This window comes from Plectropomus leopardus, chromosome 14, assembly GCF_026936395.1.
Source record: "Plectropomus leopardus strain MGB_pleo_1.0 chromosome 14, ASM2693639v1, whole genome shotgun sequence".
NCBI lineage: Eukaryota > Metazoa > Chordata > Actinopteri > Perciformes > Serranidae > Plectropomus > Plectropomus leopardus.
Window position 1 is genome coordinate 27,177,903 of NC_142189.1, and position 25,851 is coordinate 27,203,753.

At 39.3% G+C, this 25,851-nt stretch overlaps 2 protein-coding genes across 2 annotated transcripts in view; one reads left to right on the top strand and one right to left on the bottom strand.

Annotated features, from left to right (window-relative positions):
* The window catches only part of LOC121953989 (uncharacterized), a 77,258-nt gene extending 63,633 nt beyond the window's left edge, over window positions 1-13,625 (top strand). The window contains exon 8 of the mRNA XM_088087361.1: window positions 12,468-13,625. The gene's annotated coding sequence lies outside the window, so the exon portion shown is untranslated. The remainder of the gene's footprint in view (window positions 1-12,467) is intronic.
* The window catches only part of LOC148187507 (uncharacterized), a 102,586-nt gene that overhangs the window by 24,845 nt on the left and 51,890 nt on the right, over window positions 1-25,851 (bottom strand). The window lies entirely within an intron of this gene.

Genomic DNA, 25,851 nt, shown 5'->3' on the forward strand with positions numbered 1-25,851 from the left:
TCAGCTGAAACACAACAAGATGATTTACACACACACACAAACACGTGCACATGCACACAACCACTGCATTTCCCCCAACAGCCCACATATTTAGATTAGAGCATGACAGGGCTGATAACTTTCCTAAAGAGTGTGTTAAAGCAGCAGTTACAGGAAAGTACCCCCACCCCCACCCCTCACCCCACACCTAATTTGTTGTTTTCAAGCTGTAATATTTTGTGCAGATTAAACAAACAAGATCTAATGAGTTAATTACTTAATTTTGCAGATTTTGTTACCTTTGTACAGAGCCAGGCCAGATATTTCCTCCTGTTTCCAAGTGTTTGTGCTAAGCTCAGCTAATCGGCTGCTGGCTGCAGAAAGCCCTATCAATCTTCTTATGTCACTCTCGAGTTTTGGAAAGCGCATTTACCAAACTGCTGAATTATTCTTTTAAAGGTCCAGTGTATATGATTTAGTGAAAATTTTGCCGAGGTTGCAGATTGCAACTAACTGAAACTTCTACCATGTGCCAAGCATGTAGGAGAACTGGCAAAGTAAAAACACAAATAGCCCTATATTAAGTTTGTCTGCTCTGGGCTACTGTAGAAAGAGCATGATGGACTCCATGGGAGAGGATCCCGCAACGTTATAGATTCTAAGTTTTGAAAACACATAGATTTTTAGATAAGGTGATAATACACTCTTAAAAAAAAGTTATGCATTTATGTTAAATTTCTGCCTGTTAACCCCCACCCTCAAATTCTACTGACTGGACATATAAAGCAGTGGCTCCCAACATTTTTCCTTGAGGGACCCCTTTTCTATCAAGGAGGAAACTGACAACCCTTAACTAAATGACATATTTTAGTAATATTCCATATTATATGCAAAGCATTACAATAGCAGCACAGAGCAACTGATAGACTGCACACTTAACCCAAATACTGAACACAATGACTGTCAAAAGGTTATGTAAAACAAATGATTTAGATGAATTTTGAGCAGAGAATCTGAGAATTTGTATTTCCTGTGAATTTTACTGTATTATGTATGCATTTTTTTCATTATATATACACAATATGCTTCTTTATGACAAATTCAGTATTTTCTCCTCCCTGACACGCAGCGTTTGTTCTGTTAGCTCTTTTTGACTGCATACTTGCTCTAATGCAGGATGAAGCTGTTCATCAAAGACTGAAGGCTCTGTGAATATATTTGTATTCAGGTCTTCACTGTGTCCTTTTTCTGTCAGAATTTCGTCATACGCTTATATTATAATAATAACACTATTGAAGATGATAAATTCATTTTTCTTTGCATAACAGACTAAAATGTTGAGTTATAGAGCTTTTAAAAAGTTATTTCACACCCCTTACAATCAAGAAGGTCTCGCCACCCCTCATGAAGCTTTGGTGAACCCCAGAGGGGTCGGGCCCCCCTGGTAAGGAACCAGTGCTTTAAAGACCCCAGAGGAAGAGAAGTTGTGTCATAGTGGCAATTTAAAAACATTGGTGATATTGGTAAGGCTCAAAAACCTGGCATCAGTGTTTGTGTTTTAAATTAACTTTGGAGTTCTGCCCCATAATCAGAAGTTTTTTCTGTTTTCCCCAAATTCAACAATTTCTGTTACAGGATGCAAAACACATTTACTAGATGTGTGACATGAAATATGCGCAGAAAAACTGCTTGCTCATTATACAATTTTTAAAGCAGTAAAAGAAGTCGTACAGTGCACGTCTGCTGGCTCAAACTATAGACATGTGTTTTGTGGGTGAAAGCACAACACTCATACTGTCAAGTCATCATAAATAGTGGAAGTAAGAGTCAATAAGAAACAGAGACCCAAAGCTCAACCACAGCACATTCTTTATTTACGACACAACTTAACTATCATCTGCTTCACATCCTCTTCAGCATATGAGCTGGATGGAGTGAAGAGCCACATTGCATTTGCTGAAAGCTGCTTTGCTTTGTGTAAGTGTGTGTGTGTGTGTGTGTGTGTAAATAGGATGTTGCTTTAGAGTCATCCAGGCATCTCTCGGTCATTGGCTAAGCTCCACACGCTGATGTCACCTCTTGGCACAACTTTGTGATCTTTGGACCTGATCAGCAATTCCGCTGCGGCCAACCAATCAGCTCGCCGGGTTTTGACCCCGGGCGGTGATGTCATGCAGCAGGGAATGCAAACAAGTGGACTGGTGGGGTGCATGTGTGCGGGTGTGTGTCAGTGTGAGTTGGAGGGCAGCGGCTGTACTGCGGCATTGTTTATAGAGCTTTGACTGTTGTCAGGGCAGTACAAACAGCCTGCCAGCTGTGACACTGTTGATTTTTCACTGGACAAGCTGTATATTTAGTGCACTCACTGGTGGCTGTGTGTGAAGTCACTGTGCCAGCATTTGTTATGGTCACTACCCACTGCCAGCTTTTCAAATTCTTCTGTATTTAATTGAATCTGTTTTTTATTTTTTTTTTAAAGTTAAGCAAAATCAGTGATTTCTTTCTAAATACATTAAACATATTAGAAAATACAAGTTGAAAACACATGAAAAGACTTTTAACTGTATAGTGCTGCATTGTGGAGTTAAACTATTTTTCACTATTTATGTGTCTAGGATTTTTTTGGCGGGCCTGGTATCATGACTCAATGATACATTAGGACCATTATTACCATAACTCCTCCCCTACTATATGAATAATATAGAGCTTCTTATACAACGTTTTTGTGATTTTAGGACGTTTTTAAGGTTTTAGGAAATTTCTGGGATTTAAGGACATTTCTAGGATTTTGCGACTTTTCAAAGATATGAGGACATTTGTCGGATTTGGAGACATAACTAGGATTTAACAATGTTCCTAAGATTTTAGTATGTTTTTTGGATTTTAGGACGTATCTTGGGTTTTAGGATGTTTCTAGGATTTTAGTATGTTCCAAGGATTTCAGGATGTTTCTAGGATTTTAGGACATTAGGGCCGTGGCTAGGACCTCTGTCAGGGGGTGCAGGGGATCCTCCACTGGCACTTTTTCTGATAAACAAGCTCTTACAACTAATATTAGAGCCCATAGCATTTTTGCCATTTCATTTTACTCACTGAGTGAGCGGCAAGTTCGTCGTGTTCAACAAGCACTCTCAGCTCTTTCAGTCTAATAAATGTATCAATAAACAGGTCTGTTAATCATATAAACACAAGCTAAATAGCCTTCACTAACACATCTTTTAGTCTTTGAGGTCTTTGAGCCTGAATCAGCTGCCCGGCCCACACGCAGTTACTGCTCACAGCTGTGGATGTGTGCTTTGTGCTAACGTTAGCTGCTGACCGAGAGGCTGTTATCCCACAACACTGTGTGTGCTAAGCGGTTAGCTGCTAACCAGTCTGTAGCTGCACAGCAGTAGCATTTGTTCTTTGGTTCATTGTGTGTGTGTGCTGTGCTCAAGCGGCAACCTCCAAGGCTGAAAAATGAAGCCATTGTGAAAGTACATCATAATGCAGTTCCTCTAATAACCACTTGATGCTGTCTCCTAGAGTGACTTGTTTAAAATGTCCAACTTTACAGCAGAAATGAATGTGTACAGCAAAAAAAAACAACACAGTATTAGTCTAGCTGGGTCATTTCTTCATTGATGACAGCTGTAATGGGCTTGTTTTTTTTGTTATAACTTACGTATACATTTTCTCAAGGTCCAAAGTTATGCATATTTAAGGGCAGAGCTGCTTGATTGACAGGCAATCTGCCGGTAGTGTCAGATCAGTCCCTCGCCGGTGCATAGCTCCAACCTCACGTCCACATGTGATCCACTTGTGGCTGCAAAAACCCAAGATGGCGCTGGCCGAAATACTTCAACACTGGAGTCCACTAACCAATGCTATGTCCATTGTTTATGCAGTCTATGGCTCTGCAACAATGGACTTTGTGCCATAGTGTGTTAGCTTCTTACGAGAGTCTGTTGCTGCTCGGCAGCTTGTTTTTCGGCTTGCGGGCTGTGTGCTTTCTACCTCTGGGTTAGCTGCTAATGAGAGTTGCTGCAGCTCTCTCATTCTTTGACTCAGGGTGTTTGTGTGCTTTGTGCTCCTAGGTTAGCAGCTGTAGTTAGCAGCTGTAGTTAGCTGCTAACTGTGAGTTCGGCCTGCCTCAGACTTAAATTAATATCCATCAGCAGCCATGCCCCCACTACCTCAGAGCAAAGTATACTGCTAATTCTTTGACCATATGAAACTTTGATGTTTTTTCTTAATAATTCAAATTTGGCTGGGTGGTTAGCAACACATTTGTCTGTGGTATGACAGGCTCATACCATTTTTATTTTTGCTTTACCTGGACTTAAATAACAATGAATTTTTAGTTACTAGTTTTACATCTTGTTTTAACAACAAATATCTCCATTGTAACAATGCCAATGAACTTTTTTCTCCTCTGAGTCACTGCTGTGTGTGCCACTTCCTGTCTCGAGAATGTTGCACAAATATGACTCAGTTGCTCAGCAGCAATGCAAAGCAGCATGTAATGTCAGTTTTGAGTTGAATGTGTGAAACTCCCCCATCGACAGGGGCGGGGGGGTTGTAGATGAAAGGTGCTGGAACTGAAGCATCAAGATTAAAAGTGTTGATATTGTGTCGCTGACATCCTGAACCTGGCTGGAGCAAAATACCTCTCATCTTACACTGTTTATTTTATGGCTGCTTTACCTGACACCCTGTGTGGGTTATGGCTAAACACACTGGGTTTGAGGTGGCAAACCAAATCTTAAATGTGACCAGAAAGCTGAGGGGAGCTTAGGGAAATACCTGAACAAAGTAGAAGAACCACATGTTATTTTAGGTTAAGTTCTAAGAATCATTGAAAAAAAAAATCCTTTTTGACAAAGGCTGTGGTCTCACCCCACACGTCTCAAAAAGAATAATTAGCTCATTGAGTAATCACTCTTGTTATGCATCATAAAATGTAAACTATGAGTCACAGTTTGGACAGCACTTGCTCTAACTGTAGGACTTGCAGCTCCTTGGACATGAGGAACCAGCAGGGTGGGGTCAAGCAGACGGACTTTGCTGTTACTGGATGTTGGGGCTCTGGACCCCGAGGAGACGGAGGAGAACCACAGTCTTTGAGTTTAAACACTGAGACTGTCTGTACCCTGTCCTTATTCATGGCCGTTCCATATTAGTGGTGTTCTGCTTTAGAAAGTCCTGCTGCCTGCAGTCCCTGGCTCTTGGAATTAACCAGAATCATGTGACCTTGAGTTTGTTTTAGTTGGCAGTTTGCAGCATACTATCTGTGGTGTGAAAAGTATATAGCTTTATATTCAGTGCTGTACTTAACTTAATGCCTGTAACGAGACGCAGCTTTAAAAAAATACCAAATTCATGTAAAATATATTTTACCAGAAACATTTTTTTTCTGTGGTATCTTTACTAATTGCAATGGCTGGTGCATTACTTTGGTCAGAATTTAATTTATTTCTTTGCAGTGTCACTGCCCCTTTCATCTGTGCTCTCTGGTTCCCATTTTCTACCATATTAGCGTTGGTTCTTAAGCTGGTTCTGTTCAGGATTCTTGGAACTTTGATGCTATCGAGCAAGCCATCTTTCCACCAGTTTCACAATGGAAGTATACAGTGGTAGCAAGATGGCAGATTGCATTGATTACCTCTCCTTGTTATTGCGGGTTTTTGTTGTTTTGGTTTTTTTTTTCAAAAATCCCCCCAAAAAACCCAACATAGACCAATTCATGAGAACACTGCGCACTACTTTTTTTCCCAATGGTTTCTCATTTGATTTCTCTATTGTTGCCTTCTTCATCCTCTCTTTTGCAGAATATGACACACCCAATGATTTTGTCATTATTCGTAATTGCAAGCTGTTGTCTAAACGAATGCACCACAATTTGTATAACCCGCGGAATCATGACCCAGTAATTTGTCTGTAACCCATGTAATCAGAAAGGTTGCAATCATGTGACCAATGTGGTTACACGAGTAAAGAAGGAAGTAGCATAAAGGCTAAATGTCTCAGTAAGTAGGCAGGTTGATGCTTTGGAGAGGTATGTCATTGCCATGTCATTGCCATGTTTCTTTTCCTAAACTTAACCTACGTAATCGTTTCCACAAATATGCCCCAAAATGGTCTTATTCTCCTTTGAAAATTCAACATCTAGCACAATAGCTGCAGTATTACTAAAGAAATTTTGGTTCAACTTAAACTTTGTGGAATAAAGTAGCTTTTTTTAAAAAAAAAAAAAAATCAGTTCTCAAATGCTGTTTGACATTATCTGGTTGGTGTTTAGAAAGGGCAGCAATGGCAATTTTATGACTCAAAATGTAATTTTTAGATCGCTTTTAAGAGAGACAGAGGGAGAATGAAAAAAAGGAGGGCCAAAGCATAATTGGAATGCCCCTGAAGTGTCAGATCTCAGTGGGACTTTGAAGTTCTCGGAAGTTAGATTTACTGATTTGTTCTGCTGTGGATCTCAAACATATCCTCTGTATGTTTATGAAATACGCCATTCATACCAGTCGCACACAAAAAACCCTGTCAAGGATGTAATCCGATCTTCTGATGTAAATCAAATTGAAAGATTCGGTTAACTTAAAAGATGTGGAGATCTACATGTTTTTTTAAAACCCACGTGAAAGGTTAACATTTCATGCTTTGTCAAATATCTATGCAAAGTTTTATTAATCCATAATTCTCAAGGTCTAACATCTTATTAGTTTAGCGGCTTGCCAGAAATGAAGTATTTTTAATCAGATTGCACATAATCACACTCTCTGACCTTGCAATTATCCCTCCTCAACTAATTACACAGAGCAGTCATGTCTGTATAGGCATTGTTTAAGCCTGATTTAATGGGCATGTAAACCATTACAAGGTTAGTGAATGGCTTCTCAGTAGCTTCTCCCACAGCATTCAAGAGAGGCCAATAGAGAATAGGCACAGAGAAAGCCAAGTGGAAAATGCATGCCAGAGTAGGCAGCACCTGGCAACCTAAATATTAAAAAGGCGGTTAAGGTTTTATTTTGCCTTATAAAGACCTCGGCTTCCTGTTTTTCTACCCTTGCTAACCATAGGAAATGCATGCTGAGGATTGCTTTTTTTTCTCTCCTCTGTGTGTTAAAATGTCCTGAATCATTAGGATGAGTAAAGTGGCCGTAAAACCATCTGTTTTTTACAGCCTGTCCTTAAAAGCAGCAGGGATCGAGCGATTTTTTGTCACTTTTATGGACTCCCTCACCTCATAGACCAGGCAGTTCAGATGAGGAGACAGCACTGACTGGTGGTGCAATTCGACTGAGTGACAACATTAATGACTTGTTCATAATGGACACTCGCAGGGTTGCAGATAATCAAAAGAACAGGGAACATCATCAGAGACTGCTGCCAAGTCTGAAGTACAGGTCGCCTAAAAATATGTTTTATATACCAACAACTTGCAACAGCAAATACATTTGGAAAAATATTTTTCATCAATGTAATGAATGGAAGTTTTAATTAACACAGCCACAAACATGTCTGCAAAAAGTATAAAACTAATACAGGCTTGGTCAGGGGCGTAGCACCCAAATTCTGGGCCCTATGCATAAACAGTCTCTGTAGGTCTCCTGCCCTTCCTCTCTTGATTCATGTCTCTTCATTTTTTGGATTTTTTTACAGTCAGTTTGCGTTCTTTCCCTTTCTTACTTTCTTTCTTTCTTGGAACTCCAAATGTGCTTTCCTGTGAAAAGTTATGAAAAATGTATGCAGTCACTCAGCTCTGGCTGAGTTTAGAGAGGAAGTCAAGGGCATCGATATACTGAACAATTTTGCACCTTAAGGGGTGAGAGGGGCCTAAGGGAGCTTCCACATTTTTTAATTTCTTCCCACAAAGCTCAGTCTTTCAACTGCATTATTCAGTCATTTTTCACATATGTATGGCTCTAATTATTAAGAATTTTTTTTTTTAAATGGAGCTCTGGGTAATTGGTCCCACTTTTTCCCCACTACAATGCCTCTGGGCTGGGGCATGCTTGAAACAAACTATTTTGTAGAAAATGTCCTTTGAAGACATCTGAGGGCATAAGTGTTTATAGCTGTCCTGAGCAGCCACATTTGGAGCGGCACTAAAAAGCCTGCCATCATAGAGAGGGGCAAGACATAATAATCATCCAAAAGGAGATAATACACAGTTTGGGTCAATTTTTCCTCAAAGGTGTTGTACTCAGGTGTACACACAGAAAGAGAAGGACATTCTTGTTAGGAGAAAAAGCATACCTCACCATTTCAGCAAGCAGTGGCCATGCTTGTCAGATTGTCACTTTTAGAAAGCTACAGAATTTGTTGGACTCTTATTCTGGCGGGGATGGAGGGGGATTCAGAAACTGTTTTTATGATTCGACAAACACTTTAGTTGAAGCATGCTGAGTTTATGGTTATGTTTAGGAAATTCAAAAGACTTGATTAACATTTTTGAAAACTTGGTTTTAAATTTTTTCTCTTCTGAATCCTGATTGGTGCACAGATGTATATGACATCACCTGTTTTACTAACTGAGCGAGGCCTTTTTTGGACAGGTGAGATAAGCACAGAGAAAAACAGAAATACAGATATCTCTCATGTGAAATGAACAAAACTGTAATAACTTTGGCTGAATGTTGTGTTTTCATGTAGAAAATGAGAATCAGTCATTGTAAGAAGTTGTTTGAGAAAATGAGTTTTTCTGGGCCTTTAAGGCTAGGAAGAGATAAAATGTGAACACACTTGAAGCACAAGCTAGATCTACTTTTTTTCATTTAACCAAAAATCTCTGAACCTTAACCAAACAACAATATTTCCTCAAAACTTTAGGAGCACCTGTTATACTCAATTGCAGCTCCTTCCTTAATAGAACGCCCCCAAAATTTCTATTTCTTCGCACTTTCTGTGCTGGAACACCTGTATTCACACTCTGTCTAAGAAACTCCTTTTTAGTGCTTTTCTCTTAAAGCCCCCTCCCAAAAAAAGCCCTGTCTGCACTGATTGCATAGCATTTCGGGGTTTTCTGCATCTCTGCACTGTAATTGCAGGAGAGAAATTATTACTATTACTTTAACAGTGAATAGCAACCCTTTGTACCAATAAAACCTCTAAACACAGATATGTTGCAACTGGAATATGATGCAAAATCCGGAAGACATAAACAACACCTCAAACCAAGATTACATGTTTCCCTGATGTTAGCATGTGGCTACATGTAGCAGTGTAGGCTGCATGATGTCAACACTTAAAGTAGCGTGCCTGGAGCAGATGACCATATAAAGGGATCCATCATGATTGGGCGTTAGCTTGAAGACAAAATAGAAAAAACGTTGGAAACAGAGTGTTCAGAATAATCTGCAGCGAGAGGTTTGTGCTCACATGGATTATTCTATCAAATGCTTGCATCATCATTTGAAATTTTGGCCATGTTTAATAAGAGTATTTGACATTGTAACATTATACGTGACCGGAAATTATGACAAGCATAACAGATCTTATTTAACCTTAGTGTATGAATAGAGTAATCTAACTAAATGTGGGATGCAGAAGGGAAAACCTGATTTTAGGTATTAAAGCGTCTGCTTTGTACGCCCACCATCCAGTCTGATGACCTCTGGATAGCCTCTGTGTGGTATGTCATTTTTGAAGAGACAGTTTGCAACCCTACCAAAGAACTTGGTCAGATTCCTTCTGTACTCGTTGTATGTCTTTCCAATGTCAACAAGAAAGTATAGTTTTAGGAATGGAGAACCAATCTTAAAGCACTTGCCCCATGAGTTCAGTACCTGAGATTAAACACTCATTATTCAGGGGGATCTGTGCAGGGACTAGGGACTTCTAAGGACTCAAACGCTACCATGTTACAAACCTCATGTGGAGTGATGGAGAGAGAAAGGAAAGGGAAGGTATAGTAACAGTGGAGGCCCACAAACCCAATCACAACTTAAACAGCAGGACCTCCACCCGTCAGCATCATCGCGGCTCTCCTTCTACTTTTTATTGTCTCCCCCTCTTTTTCCTTGTGCACCAACAATTGCTGAAAGAGGTGCCAGTTTGCAAAAGCAACACAAAGGAGAAGAAAGAAGGTTTCTGCAAGTTCTAATCCTGGGGAGCTGGAAAAAAGGGTCGGCTGAGGTTTTTCTCTCTCTCTTTGTGCCTGTCCAACAGCCCCGTTTCTTGATGAAAATGTCCCGCTGGATGAGGGCATTAGACGCCCGCTCTAATCCCGTGTAATTTCCCACAATCCCCTTTGCTTGCATCCTGCCAAGGAGGCCTTCGGCGCCCCGCTGAGCCCCTTGCTGCTGGCTTTTGCGTTCCCACACCCCTGCTCAAGCAGTATTTCCTCTGCTGGCAGAGAGGAAACAAGACACTCTGTCTCTCCTTCCCTCCTCCCTTTCATCTCTCTTTTCATCAGAGCCAAAACAGCAGCAGAAACTAGCAGCCTACTGATGAGTATGTCCTCACATTGTGACCTTTGGCAGAAGCAACCCGTGGTAAAGACCACAGAAGAGACAGACAGGTTTTAGTCATTAGCAGAATTAAAACCTTGGTCCACTACTGGTTGACCCAAATCACATCTGTGTGTGTGGCCTTGCTGCATTGTTGTCCTCCACTGCTGACGGTGTGTTTATGTGCAAGGCTGTGTATATTTGCCATAATCCCGTACAATCTCATTCTTACATAAAATGCTTTATTATCTTTTTTTTTTTATCTCGAGGCACATCGGAGGGTCACATAGGGAAAAAAACCCAGTGACACACTGTCTGCTCTTTCGTCCAAATGTCTATTTTAGAAGCATCCAGCAGAAGTGATAAATCTATTATACATGCTATGGCGTTCTCAATAGTCGTGTAAGCTGGTGCTAAAAGGGGCTTTGGATAAAACACATAATTGCGTAAAAAGCACATTGGTTGCTAACCAATGACCCATTCAGAGGACGTTTTCCACGCATGCTGAGAATTCCACTGAAGTCTTAGATTTAAGTCAGCACTTCTTATCTTGTCCAAGACTGATACCTCTGTTTGATGCTGAGTTGGTGCAGATAAAAACAAAGGCACCCACATTTTCAAGCTACTTCCTCTTTCTGTGTTCAAAATAGGTTGGTCAGTTGAAGATGGTATTGTCAGATGGTCTTTTTTTTTTTTTTACTAAAAGTTAGTGAAACTCCTTTTGTGTCATCTGTCAACGTCTGTCTATTCAATGGTGGACCCACTGAACAGACAGAAGTTTCCATACCTAGAACCATGCCGCCAACAACATAAGTAAAAACTAACTTTACATGAAAAATGGTAAAGGTAAAAACTCTAACTGGCACTGCTTTTCATCATCTTTACCCCATCAGTTTACTCCAAACTTGCATATGTCTGTTTGGATAAGAAGTCCTATTCAGTTTCAAGATTTTCCTGACAATAATCAATTACTTTTCCTGCCTATGTTTGGCAGGGAGGGAATATTTTAGGCTGTTCTCATGCACTCTTCGTACATTTACATACAAAAAATGATGCACCACAATTTGAATTTCGTGCATGAAATCCTAAAATCTGTGATGACAGATGGCAAGAGTAATAAAAGGGAAGTAGTTTGTATAAGTAGAAAGTTTGAGGCTTTGGATAGGTCACAGAACATGGGACTGTCCCTCAAGAGACTGGTGTTAGGTACTGCGTGAAACCAAGTCAACTCTGAGTTATTTTAATGTGAGTGTTGTCACCTTTTTTTGATCCCCTAAACCTAACCAACGTAACCTAACCTACTAAAATTTACGTTAAGTGCATAACTTTACAATTGATACATATTGTCATTGTGGGGTGCCAGTTCCTTAGATATCATATGACCTGTTGTATGTGGATACATTACATATTTTCTTAACATATATTTAGAGCCTATTAACTTTCATACCAAGGTGGCATAAATTATATGGTAAACATATCTGATGGACCCATTAGACACTATGTAAACTTAAGCTGAAATATTTAGGTCTATAAATTTAAGCACACATCACCCTACATTAGGATTTTGTTTGTAACCAAATGTGCATGGGCATTTGTAAATAGGAAGTGGGGAATGTTCCTATGTACTAAACATCTTGTTAATATGTAATGAAGAAACTATGCAAAGTTTCTCGTGTAGTAGCAAAGTATTCTTACTTGGCCTTGCAGTTACAGAAAGAACATATGCAGAGCTGGTTGATTGTTACAATATTTAATCGTGTGAATCTCACAAGAGCTGAGTGTTAATGTGTGAATGCAGGCTTTACTTATATGTTATGAATGTGTGTGTGTGTGTGTGTGTGTGTGTGTGTGTGTGTGTTTTAACCTAAACTTCTGTATATCACAAATGTGTGCATGTGTGTGCTATACTTTCAATCATATTTACAAATATGTGTTTCCAAATTTCATTCCCAAACATTGCAGGTTTTAAATTCTGACCGCATATCTCTCTCTTTCTCTCTATGTGTGTGTGTGTGTTATCTGTGTGTGTGTGTGTTTTGATCTCTGCGGCAGGCAGCAACACCTCTGCTGCCTCTGAGCTGCTCTGCTCCTGTAAACACAGCAGTGACTGCTCGGTGTCACGCAGAAAAAAAGAAGGACACAAGCAGGCCAGCTTCCCATCAGTGCTATGTTCAGCTAGTAGCCTAATGCATATGCAGTGAGTAGACACACAAACACACACACACCAAGTTAGCTTGCCCCCAGCTGTTTTTAAACCTGACTGAAAACTATTTTATTCATAGCTTAATGCAAACAGAAAAAAATCCATTGGCTGCAAATTACTCTCTTGTCATATCTTTAGCTTGTTCCATTTCCTAATAAGTTATTTAATCACAGAAAGTAATCCCACTATGTGTAGAGTAGTAATTACACAGAAAAAAATAGTGCACAAACAGTTTTAGGAGGCCTGCATCATGGCTCTGTTAAACTTCTAACCTCTGTTCAATTTCACTACCAGACTGAGTGTAAATAAAGTGCAGGAAATAGTTGAAGGAATATTGCTGGTTAGTGTTGACATACCAATGTCCAATCCTCTGCTTCCCATGCTTATGAAGACTTAATGACTACAATAACAATAATAAACCACACAGTGGTTATTGCCAAAAAGTGGTTATTGGACAGTTGTCTTTGTGGTATTCTTTGAACACTGATTTGATTACAAGCAGCACAATGACACTGATTTCCTTAAAGACTGAGATAAATGACAAATTACTCTTGCAAAAAACACTTTATATACAGCATGTTGGGGTTTGTTTTGAGTTGTGTCGCCACATATTTGGTTTTCTGAGGTAACAGAACCTTTTACATGGGTGTTCTCCAAGAGGGCTTCAGTTTTTGGTTCAGAACTGTTGTACTGTCATTTGGTTGGTGCAATATCTGTGTGGGCAGGCAACTGAATTGGTTTGACATTGCTTTAATTATGATGGCCTCATGGGCAATTATCCAGATGGAGGGATCGATGTTATTCGACGTTGCTTTGTATAATGTGTGGTTATCAGCACTCCCTACCTTACTGTTTGAGATCCTGTATGTTACTATGTGTCTTAGTTCAATGTTCAGTGCAGTAGTAAGTAAGGAGTACTGATGTTACAGGGAACCTGTTGCTATGGGTTTTGATGGTCATGGTCATTTGTTAATGAAAGAATGAATAAAATGAAAAGTAGAGTTTAATGGAAATGAGTACGTTGATTGATTGATTGATTGATTGATTAGGTAGTTGATTTAAGTGTCATGCATTTAATTGTGCCCAGTCCACATGGGCTTATAAGATACTGATAATAACAATAAAAATAGGATACAAAGATGGTCGCGTAGCCCTTTCTAATACCTCCTCAGAACAAAATATAAATTATTCTAGGAGAATATACAAACCAATAATGGGCATTTATACCGGATACAGTGTTTTCTGGTGTAATTTCCATGTATTTCCAATTAATCTAACAATTTACGCTAATGAACTTTTATTTTTTATTGAAGGCTAGTTAACTTTTCTTTTTTTTGCTAGCTACTGTTTGAGTCGAATGCAAACTTAATAATGATGCCTAGGAAGTATTACATGCTTTGAAAGGATAGGTGCCTTGAACTGCTAATAGCAGGCCTATATAACATAGCCAAATGGTATGTGGGTTTTATTAAAAATATAAAGGCTATACAGGAAGACCTGCTCCATGTAGTAGTGAACCACAGAAATGTCAGTTAACTACTACCATTGGAAATACCACCCACTGGCTTGAATTTTAAAGAAACACTTCACCTGCAGTGACCATCTGTATATCAGTTACTCATCATATCTGACCTTGACTCTGTGAAGAAAACTGAATTTTTCTCACATGCCTCTGCCATGAACAGAGAATCTAAAACAAAGCTAACATTCTTCATGAACTGAAGTAATCAGGGTCCACATTTAACTACAGCAAAACTATATCAAAGCATCCATATACAAACTTTAACACAACTTCTGCAGCATAATCCAAGTGTCATTTATCCAGTAGTGTGCTCAGAACTTCCCAAACACATGCAAACCCATTTTTGCTAAAACATCAAAATTAAAACTCAGTACAAACACCCTCTTCCACAATTTAGATATAACAAGCAATCAGTTATTGATATACAAATGGCCATTTTGTGGGTTAAGTATGTCTTTAAGCTGCCAGTATACTCAGTTAGAACTGCCTGTCAGATGGTCAAATAATGCAATGTCTAACAAAAGGTTAGCAAAGCAAGCTGAGCTTATAAACTTCCAATTTCATACTAGAAGCTACTTAGCCTCGTTTGCTAGCTTCTGCTTTTTGAGTGGAAACTCAACAGAATGATGGGTCCTCAGATGTGTCAGTCAACCATAGTGAAGAGAAACACTTGCGTGTGGAGGTGTTCGTAGGACATCTTTATAAACTGGCAGAGCATTGTGACTTTGGAGCTGCTAAGGATGAACAGATAAGGAATCGTACTGTCAGCGGGATCGCGATTGTAGACTGACGTGTCACAGAAACTAGAGCTGGAGCCAGGTTTAACGCTGGAAAAAGCCATCTGCGGTGCTCAACAGTCTGAACTCAAGCTTCAAGCCATTTGACAAGCCACCTTAAAAGAGACAGGCTATAGGAAGAAGCAAGCTACAGTTTAAAGGAGCAGCAAAAACAACTAAATAGAAAAACTGTACAAAATGTGGCAGAATGCATGATCATGGTGCCTGCTCTGCAATAGGAAAACGCTGCCCTAAGACTGGTCACTTTAAAGCAATGTGCAAAACTAAGCTTGTTAGCTGTGAAAAGTACCGACATGGATAGTGATGAAGGGAGTGTGTGGTTTTTAGGAGCTGTCACAGAGGATAAACACCCCAACAATGACAAATGGCCACAAGATCTGCCCATAATGGGAATACTGTGCAATTTAGAATTGACAAAAGTGCTGATATTACAGTAATATCAGAGAACACTTTTCTAAGTCTGCCACAGCGCCCTCTCTTGAAAGACACTAATGCAGTTTTCACAAGTCCCAGTGGAGAGCTCATTTACAAAGGCAAATTTCTGACTGACTATGACTGGGTGTGAAACACACGTTCTGGATATAGGTGATGAAAGGCCCATTCACCACTAACCTGCTTGGACGGGAAACAGCTATTAAAGTGGGGCTTGGGTGCAGAGTGGAGAGACTTGAGGCATATGAAGATGTTTTTGGGGACATTGGACCATTGAACTGTGATCCTGTGAAAACAGAGCTCAGACCTGATGCCTAGCCCTACAGCATCGCCACACCACTGCGTATTCCTTTTGCCATCCTGCCACAAGTGGAGGCGGAACTGAAACGAATGCAGTCACTTGGCATTATTGAGGAAGTAAAGGAAGCTACCGCCTGGGGTGGGCCTATGGTGCAAGTGATCAGAAACAATAAGAAACCAAGAATCTGTGTCGACTTAACAAAGCTTAACAAAGCAGTGAAACATGAGAGGTTTATTCTACCTACGCTGGAGGACATTGCACCAATACTCTCAGGGGCAACAGTTTTCTTCACAGTTGATGCCTCAAGTGGGTTTTGGCAAATACAGCTTAATGCAGATAGCAGACAGCTCACAACTTTCATTACACCAGTGGGTCGTTTCTGCTTCCGGAGGCTTCCTTTTGGGATTACATCTGCCCCGGAAGTATTTCAACAAAGGATGAGCACCCTCCTGAGAAATCATGCAGGCACTGCGGTGGCAGTGATGGATGATATCCTGTTTTTTTGGTAGGATAGGATAAAGACCATGACCAAAACCTTAGTGCAGTTATGCAGACTTTTAAAGTTTCAGGACTGAAACTGAACAAGTGTCAGTTTGGAAAAACTGAAATCCAGTATTTTGGACACATCATTGGAAAGGATGGCATCAAGCCTAACCCAGAAAAAGTCAGAGCTGTCACAGAGCCGCCTCGCCTCACTGACGTCACAGAGCTACGCCACAGGATGGGGATGATCAGCTATCTGGGAAGCTTGCTCTCCGACCTTTCATCTGTCGTGCACCCAATAAACAGCCTGCTGTGATGCGCAAGAAGAGGCATTCAAACAGGTGAAGGCCATGTTGACCACAGCGTCAACATATATATATATATATATGTCACACCACTAGATGTCACTGTAGACTCCCTGGACTCACGGTGAAGCAAAGGCTTCTTGGTAACGTCAGTACCACTGTAAGTTAGTCCAGAGAACGCATACACAGTAGCGGGAGTGTTACACATGCAGCCTGTTCAGTTGTCTGCCTCCTGAATAAATAACCAGTGAAGTTTAAGAGAATGAGTCCATGAACTTCATGTCAATTTCTGGATATGGTCAGTTTGATTGCAAGAGAAATGCTACAATTTCACAACATACAGAGCTCCAAATGCATCCTGTGCTGTGCTGTGATTGAGCAACTCTATGGGATTGCCATTTGTAGATCAATAGAGGATAAGTGTGCCACTCTGGATTCCCCTCACTCCACACCAATCACCGCAGACAACTGGGGTCAACGGCGGACAGTGTAACTGGATGACACAAGAGGAAATCCACTCAGATGAGACTGCAGCAGCTGACTCAAGTAAAGAAAGTTTCCTCTGGTGCAAGTTCACTGTCATCACTTCCCCTTTGTCTTGAGATGCTGTTCTTTCTTTAGACATGTAGGAAAATCTCGAGCTCAGCAAAAACTAAATGTGGTGCTCTCATTTCCTTAAAGATTGGCTGCACCGGTGGAATGGGACTGGAATAGCGACTGTTTGCTTTGGTGGTTTGAAAATCTGTATCATAATAGTCCCCAGAGGAGGGGGAAAGCATTCTATGTTTGCAGAGCAAAAGAGCTGAACAACTGCTGAGAGGATTCATTTTGATTTTCAGCAGATGTACAGTTAATCAGCAGTGTTTTCAGCATGTAAAATGTTTCTGAACACACTTGACATATCATACCTCTCACCTCATGTGGTATGTGTGGCCGCTAACGGGGCCGTTCTGCGGGAAGCCGTCCCCGTGAGATGTGACGATAGCTGAGAGAGTTGTTGGAGCCAGATGTAATCACACAGCCATCGTGTCTACTGTGCAACCATAAATCATTGAAACCATCTGAGCATTGTAATCACGCCGGGATCCACATGTGGATCTTGTTCGTCGGTGGCGGTGCAGCGAAAAACCATGACACTCTGAGAAAGTTGGGGGGGGGGGCATGGGAAACTTCTCACAGCGGGTGGTGAAAAGGGATTGTAGCGCAGTTTTTCTGTGTGTTGCTGCAGGTTCGCTCCTCATTATGCTCTGCTGTGGAATGTAAGAAGGCGGTGGTTGGGACGGAGGCCACCATGGGACTGTCTCTGTGGTCAGCCGCAGCGGGAACGACAGAGAAACATTGGGAAACATGAGCTGGTGAGATCAACACATCTTCAGGGGTGGCTAATCTGCCTCCGGCCGCTGATCCAAACGGACAAACAGCACTTTGACGGGATTTCACAACCGCCACTCTGCATTATGAAAAAGCATATTTCACGGCACAGCTCGGGGCGATTCCTGTGGGGGCAAATTGATTGAAATCCATATTTGAAACATCACTCAACCACGGACACATTTTGACCCACAAAGGCAAATCCCACCATCCTCTCATCAGGCCATCTTTTATCTTCTGCATCCTGTAATTTCAATCAATCATCCTCCTACATCTTTCTCCTTCTCATCCCTTCATCCCGTCGCTCTAACCCCCGCCCAGCCAAGTTGCTGTCTACTGGACCCTGTGGATAACAATTGAATTAAATTGTTGGCTCTTGTCTCTAAGCTCTGGGAGTGTTTGCTGTCTTTGGGATGTATGGTATGTAGCTAACCCTCTAACCCTATCTGCTTTCTGATCCGCTCCCTGCTCTGTCAGTCAAGCCTGCAGAGGTCAGGGGGTTCAGATAGCGCTCAGCAGCATCATCCATTACCTCACTGCCGGCTGCTGGGCTTAGAGCACAATCAATGGACTGCGCACACACTCACAAAGGCGCATTCGCACTCACTCACACATGCACCCAGAAGCTAAAACACTCCTCAGACCGCCTAATTATGGCCACATTGCAACCTAATGAAACACACATGCATCAAAGCGTTCATACATGGAAATGAGCAGCAAAGACACACTTGACCTCCTTTTGGAGGAGATGCGCTGACATACAATGCCTCTTAAAGCTTTCTGCTTTGTTCTGGCCCATCATACAGTAGATGGTGATGAGTAGACAGTAGGCTGTGTCTGTGTGTAATGGGATGAATAAGTCTCACCACGCTCCAGTTGATACTGCTGTCTCTTTACATGGAGTCCACAGTGATGACTCCTCTGTTTAACAACAGCAAGGGAACACCTTGATACTGTGCTGTAAGGAGCATCACAAGGAAATACTCTGCACTTAACAATGTGCAGATGTTTTTGTAGCCTGGGCCAGCACACTCAGCATTGTATACATTTGTTAACATAACACACTCCTTGAGAATCTAAAGCTTGTGTGCTTGTGTCATGTTGTTATATATGCTACCTATAAGACAATTATATTATTATCACATACATACAACATATAACATAAAATAAGGAATACCCATTGTAAAATTTATATTTGTAGGCCTACCTATATTAAAAATGTCTACATCATGAATTTTGGATGTTATATGTTGCTACCATGTATGTTGTTACTATGTTACTATACAAACATGTTGAATGCTTTTGATATACATGTCTATCTTTTATATTTACATATGTTATATCAACATATATCTATGGGCTTTTGGATGGATATATTTAACATAAACAATGACCGATATTATATGTCTACAATATAAGCATATATTTTATACGCTCATATGTTAAATTGTCTATTATACAGTTTTTATATGATATTATATGTTGAGACCACATGTGGTCCAATAGGTGTAATTTATATATGTAAATTTATGAAAACAACATATATACAAAAAACTAATTATGCGCATGTACTGTATTACGGCATGTTTCACCATTAGATGTGAACAATACATATTGAATTTGTATATGCAAGTTTAGAAAAACAACACATACAAATATTCATTTGACATACATGTCATGTATGTAATGTATATGTACATCATTTTTAATAACATAATACTAACCCTAACCTTATACTAATTGGTTTTGGGATTGATATATATGTACACAAATTGTCTGCCATAAAATCATGTATTTTGTTTGTACATATTTTAAAAATATATGAATTTTTTAACAGTATTATAAGTTGCAACCATATATGTTATTAATTTATATGTAATTTATAAATGTCAGTTGATAAAAATAACATATATATAAAAATTCAGTGTACTCATATATGTTTTCGCATTCATTTTGACATACATTTCTTACTTATATATACAGATATATAATCAACATATATTGCTTGGTTTTCAGATGGATATGCACATAATGTATATGTTTTAAAAGTACATTAAGAATGTTTTTTTAAGGATTCCTATGTTGGGACCATGTTAATGATGTATATTTAATTTATACATGCAAGTTTATGAAAACAACATACATGCAGTAATTATTCTGAATATAATACAAACGTGCAATTGTTAAGGTTCTAGACTTTTATATTATGGATTGTGCAAAATATGCTGGAAGGCAGTGCAGAATAATGCAGCTGATATTTTGTACATTCATTTGGTTTCAGGCATCTGGTATTGTTCCCTGAAAATGAACCAGTGGCTGTCACAGTTTCACAAAAATATTTTCATAGCAGAGACGAGGCGGCTGCAGAATATGCTCACTAAGACAAGCCAAACTGTCTGGGGGCAAAAGCAAAAACATACATCATGTCTGAAATTGGTGGCATCAGAGTGGACTAAGATTAATGGCACTTCGATGTAGAAAAATAATGCATTAAAAAGTCCTCCTATGAATATGTTATTGACTTAAAAGAAAGACAGTGTTGGCCATCTCTGTCAAAAACAGCATATTATTAAAAGAAGAGATTTCAGGACAGAAAAATATCAACATTTATTGTGATACTGGGGGGCAGATTTTGGAGTTCCACTTTCACTCAATATGTGTTCACAAACCAATGTCATTAGCTCGTGATTTACAGAGTTAGCGTCTGGTCACACTGGCAGCGTTGTTGAGGCGAAGTTTCTGCAGGGCTGTCTGCTGCTAAATTAGGGCTGGCTCAGGCTGCCTGGACCAGCCCATAGTCAGGCTGAAATAGGTTTAATCTGCCAGGGGACTTTCTATGATACGCTGAGCTCCTTTTCCTTCTTGTACTCCTACCATCTGAAAATTGTGCATGTCTGTTTACTGCATTACCCTTACTGCTTTGCTTAGCCTTGTATATGTGATAGCTGTTTGTTAGCTTAGCTTAGCCTCAGTAGTTTAGCTTAGCCTTGCATCTGTGATAGCCATGTGGGACTGTCACTACCTGAGGCCCGTGATTACGGAGCCTGGGTCTGTTGAACTGCACTACGCTAATCCGGTTGCCTCTCGGGAGCATTTCTGCTCCTTTGTTTCCTAGTTTTCCTGGATCCTGGCCATAACCTTGACTGTGCCTGATCGTGGTGATAGTGACCCTGCCTTTGGTTGTATTCATGCTGTGGCTGCACTGATACTGTACTGCCTGCTAACCCTGATCATGGTCTTGGTCCTGGTTGCGCCGATGCAGTGATCATGCCTTTGGACACCTCCCTATCAATACACGTGCAAGACGCTTATCAACACCCACGATATCATCATAGAGTGCATTTAATAATTTCATACCTATCATTATTGGCATATGGCATGCGTCTGTTTCCATTATTGCTGTGCCTCTCTCCCCCTCTCCTCCCCTCTCTCTTTCTCTTCTCTTTTTGCCATGATTGCATTACATTTGTACTACATTTGCACTGTAAAGCCCTCTGAGGCAAACCATGTTTTGTGATAATGGGCTCTATAAATAAAATTGACTTGACTTGCTATGAGTACTGTATTTCCACATTTATGAGCACATATTCCACTCATGTGAGGTCGTGTAAGCTTGTGCATTGCTAATGTTTCACAATAAAATACCTTGTGTCAACAACTGATGGGATTCAGTTGACAGAGGAGTTGTCAGAGGACTTTTATTTTGAAACGGAAGCAGGAACATTTGAGTAAATCAGATACATTTGTATTTCCTCATCTCTGTGACAGATAAAGACATTCAAACTATAATTAAAGGTGGTATAGAGTCAATATAATTATCAAAACACCATTTGCACTGTCTATTTCTGCTGCTAACCGCTGTTTCTGGCAGGCAGCTGAGACGCACTTGACCAGTGCTGCTCGCGCAGGCAGTGTTGGCTGCTTTAATTTGTTAACATCGGCACCAAAAAAACCCCACAAAATTTCAATTAGCAGTTTGATAGGGATTATGTGTCTGACGATTTGTTGGCTCAAAGCAGTTGCTAGGCGGGCACTCTGGAAATTTTCTGATCACCACACTTGAGAAGAATCACATAACCCTTCATAAAACAAGGAATCATCATCCTATCTAATTCTGCACAAGAAGAGGAAAACAAGTGTTTTGAAATGTATAAATGTCAAACTTAACTATGTCAAGTATGACTTTGTAGAGAACAGGCTACATATCAGTGTAAAAACACAGTCATACACACACACAGAGACTTCCAAATCTTGGGTTATAGAAAGGTCACAGCCAGTTTATACGAGGTAATTTATGTAAGGATAATTGTCCCAGAGTGATTTGAAAATGATTGGTTAAACGGAGGAAAACTGGATTTAATAACGACTCAACCCATAGGTTGAGCTCAGGAGGTTTGCATGGAAATATGTGATATGCTATCTTTTTATTGGCCTCATTGCTTTTTATTTATTGCAGCCTATTAATTCGCACTCATTTATCACATCACATGCTCCTTCCAACACCATCAGAGCAAAAGATTTGGCTGTCCTCCATTCTTGGGCTTAATCTTAATTGGAAACTGCTGCATGTGGTATGAAAGAAATAGAGGCAGAGAAGAAGAGAGAGAGAGGAGGGACAGGGAGAGAAAAGAGACAGACAGAGGGATGACAACATAATATATCAAACATGAGAATATCCGTTAAAACCAGACAAGCAGCAAATCACTCGTACTCCACTGCGCTCTGTTCTCGACCGCTCTATTATTCAGCAAGAGTACAGCTGCGTCTTGTGACTGCGTAACACATTTTATAGTTGGAGTTCTGGTAGTGTACGTGTTTGAAGAGCAGCAAACCAAGGGGGTCGGGCGGGGGCCACAAATACCATGATATGTATGGTGGCCTTGAATGTCAGCATTTGGTTGGGTTTAGGTTGATATTCGTCTTTTAACCTAAAGAAGAATAAAATAAATTTTTTAGCCCAAAACTGAAAATATTTGACAACCATACCATGATGACAGCATGCTAACAATTAATTAATATTCTCTGGATGAGGATGTTAACATACTAGACTATGACTATGACTATGATGTTGACATTCTAAACTATGACTTCATGAGGTTTTTGATGAAATACTTTACTATGATATCTTGGTGACTTTTTTTTATTTTTTTATCATAATGATTTCTTTATGACACACAAAACTTAACATTTTTAATGATTTTTTTTCAAAACATAATATAGCATTTAAAATACTTTTTTAATGACAAACTACACTATGTATTTTTGGGGGGGTTTGCACAACAGTCTATATTATGGTGTTTTTTATGATTTTTGGATGACATAGTATACTGTGACATTTTAATGTTTTTTTGACAACATACAGTGCTATTTCTTTTTATATGATTTTGGGAAGACATACCATACTATGATGTTTTAAATGATTTTTGGACGACATAGTATGACATTTTTTATAATTTTTTGGATAGCATACTATACTATGACAAATTTGTTGACACTTGGACAACATACTATATTATGACTTGTTTTTAATGATTTTTGGACAACAATCTATCTCATCTCTATCTTCAGTGAATTTTGAGCAACATACAACATGATGGTTTTGGTGATTTGTGAGTGACATACCATACTATGATGTTTTTGGTGATTTTTTTGAGCAACATACCATACTATGATGTTTTTGATGATTTTTGAGCTACATACTGTACTATGGCATTGTTGATTATTTTAAAGCGACATACTGTACTGCAAAGTTTGTGATGATTTTTGAATGACATACTTGAGTATGACGTTTTTTAAGATTTTTCAGTGACATACTATAGTGTGCCGGTTTCAATGAGTTTTGAGTGACATACTGTACGTTATACGTTGTAATGTTTTTGGTGATTTTTGAACGGCATACCTGAGTATGAAATTCTTGATGAGTTTTGAGCAACATACTTTGGAATGACGGTTTTGATCATTTTTGAGCTACATATTATACTATGATGGTTTTGATGACTTTTGAGTGACATACCATACAATGATGTTTTTTATGTTTTTTGAGCCACATACTATATACTGTGACTTTTTTTATTATTATTATTGATGGGTTTTTGAGCGACATACTGTACTATGATATTTTTGATGATTTTTCAGTGACATACTATACTGTGCCGGTTTTGATGAGTTTTGAGTGACATACGGTATAGAATAGTATGGCGAAAAATCTCAAATTTTTAGCTGTCCAAAAAATGTCTGACAAACATTTATTGTAGCTCTTATATATGCAGTATGGCATTGCCTGTTAAGAAAAAGGGCCCAAAAATGGAAAAAAAAAAGGCATATTATAGTATGTTGTAAAAATACCCAAAAAACACATGGTATAGTATGGCAAAAAATCTAAAATTTTGACATGTCCAAAAAATGGCTGGAAACGCTTTATTTTAGCTTATAGAGCTGTGCTACGGCATAGCCTGTTGAAAAAAGGTCCAAAAAATGTCCCATAAAGTCAACACATAGCATGTTGAAAAAAATGGCAAAAAAACACATAGTGTAGTATAGTGAAAAATCTCAAATTTTGACACGTCCAAAAAATGCATGAAAACAGTTTATTATAACTCGTAGGTATGCACAATGGCATACCCTTTTGAAAAAAAATCCCAAAATCACCAAAAAGTCATTATACAGCATGTTGAAAAAATGGCCAAAAACCGCATAGTATAGTAGGGCGAAAAATCTCAAATTTTGTCAGGTCCAAAAAATGTCTAGAAACCCTTTATTTTAGCTTATGTAGATGCGCTATGGCATAGCCTGTTGAAAAAAGGGCCCAAAAAGGGCCAAAAAGTCATAATACAGCATGTTGAAAAAATGACCAAAAACCGCATAGTATAGTCAGGCGAAAAATCTCAAATTTTGACATGTCCAAAAAATGGCTGGAAACCCTTTATTTTAGCTTATAGAGATGCGTTATGACATAGCCTGTTGAAAAAAGGGCCCAAAAAGGGCCAAAAAGTCAATATACAGCATGTTGAAAAAATGGCCAAAAACCGCATAGTATAGTAAGGCGAAAAATCTCAAATTTTGACATGTCCAAAAAGTGGCTGGAAACCCTTTATTTTAGCTCATATGGATGTGCTAAAGCATAGCCTGTTGAAAAAAGGGCCCAAAAAGGGCCAAAAAGTCAAAATACAGCATGTTGAAAGAATGGCAAAAAATCGCATAGTATAGTAAGGCGAAAAATCTCAAATTTTGACATGTCCAAAAAATGGCTGGAAACCCTTTATTTTAGCTTATATAGATGCGCTATGCAATAGCCTGTTGAAAAAAGGGCCCAAAAAGGGCCAAAAAGTCATAATACAGCATGTTGAAAAATGGCCAAAAGCCGCATAGTATAGTATGGCGAAAAATCTCAAATTTTGACATGTCCAAAAAATGGCTGGAAACAATTTATTTTAGCTCATATAGATGCGCTAAAGCATAGCCTTTTGAAGAAAGGACCCAAAAAGTCAAAATACAGCATGTTGAAAAAATGGCCAAAAACCGCATAGTATAGTAAGGCGAAGAATCTCAAATTTTGACATGTCCAAAAAATGGCTGGAAACCTTTTATTTTAGCTGAAAGAGATGCATTATGACATAGCCTGTTGAAAAAAGGGCCAAAAAAGGGCCAAAAAGTCATAATACAGCATGTTGAAAAAATGGCCAGAAACCGCATAGTATAGTAAGGCGAAAAATCTCAATTTCTGACATGTCCAAAACATGGCTGGAAACCCTTTATTTTAGCTTATATAGATGCGCTAAAGAATAGCCTATTGAAAAAAGGGCCCAAAAAGGGCCAAAAATTCAAAATACAGCATGTTGAAAGAATGGCCAGAAACCGCATAGTATAGTAAGGCGAAAAATCTCAATTTCTGACATGTCCAAAACATGGCTGGAAACCCTTTATTTTAGCTTATATAGATGCGCTAAAGACTAGCCTATTGAAAAAAGGGCCCAAAAAGGGCCAAAAATTCAAAATACAGCATGTTGAAAAAATGGCCAAAAA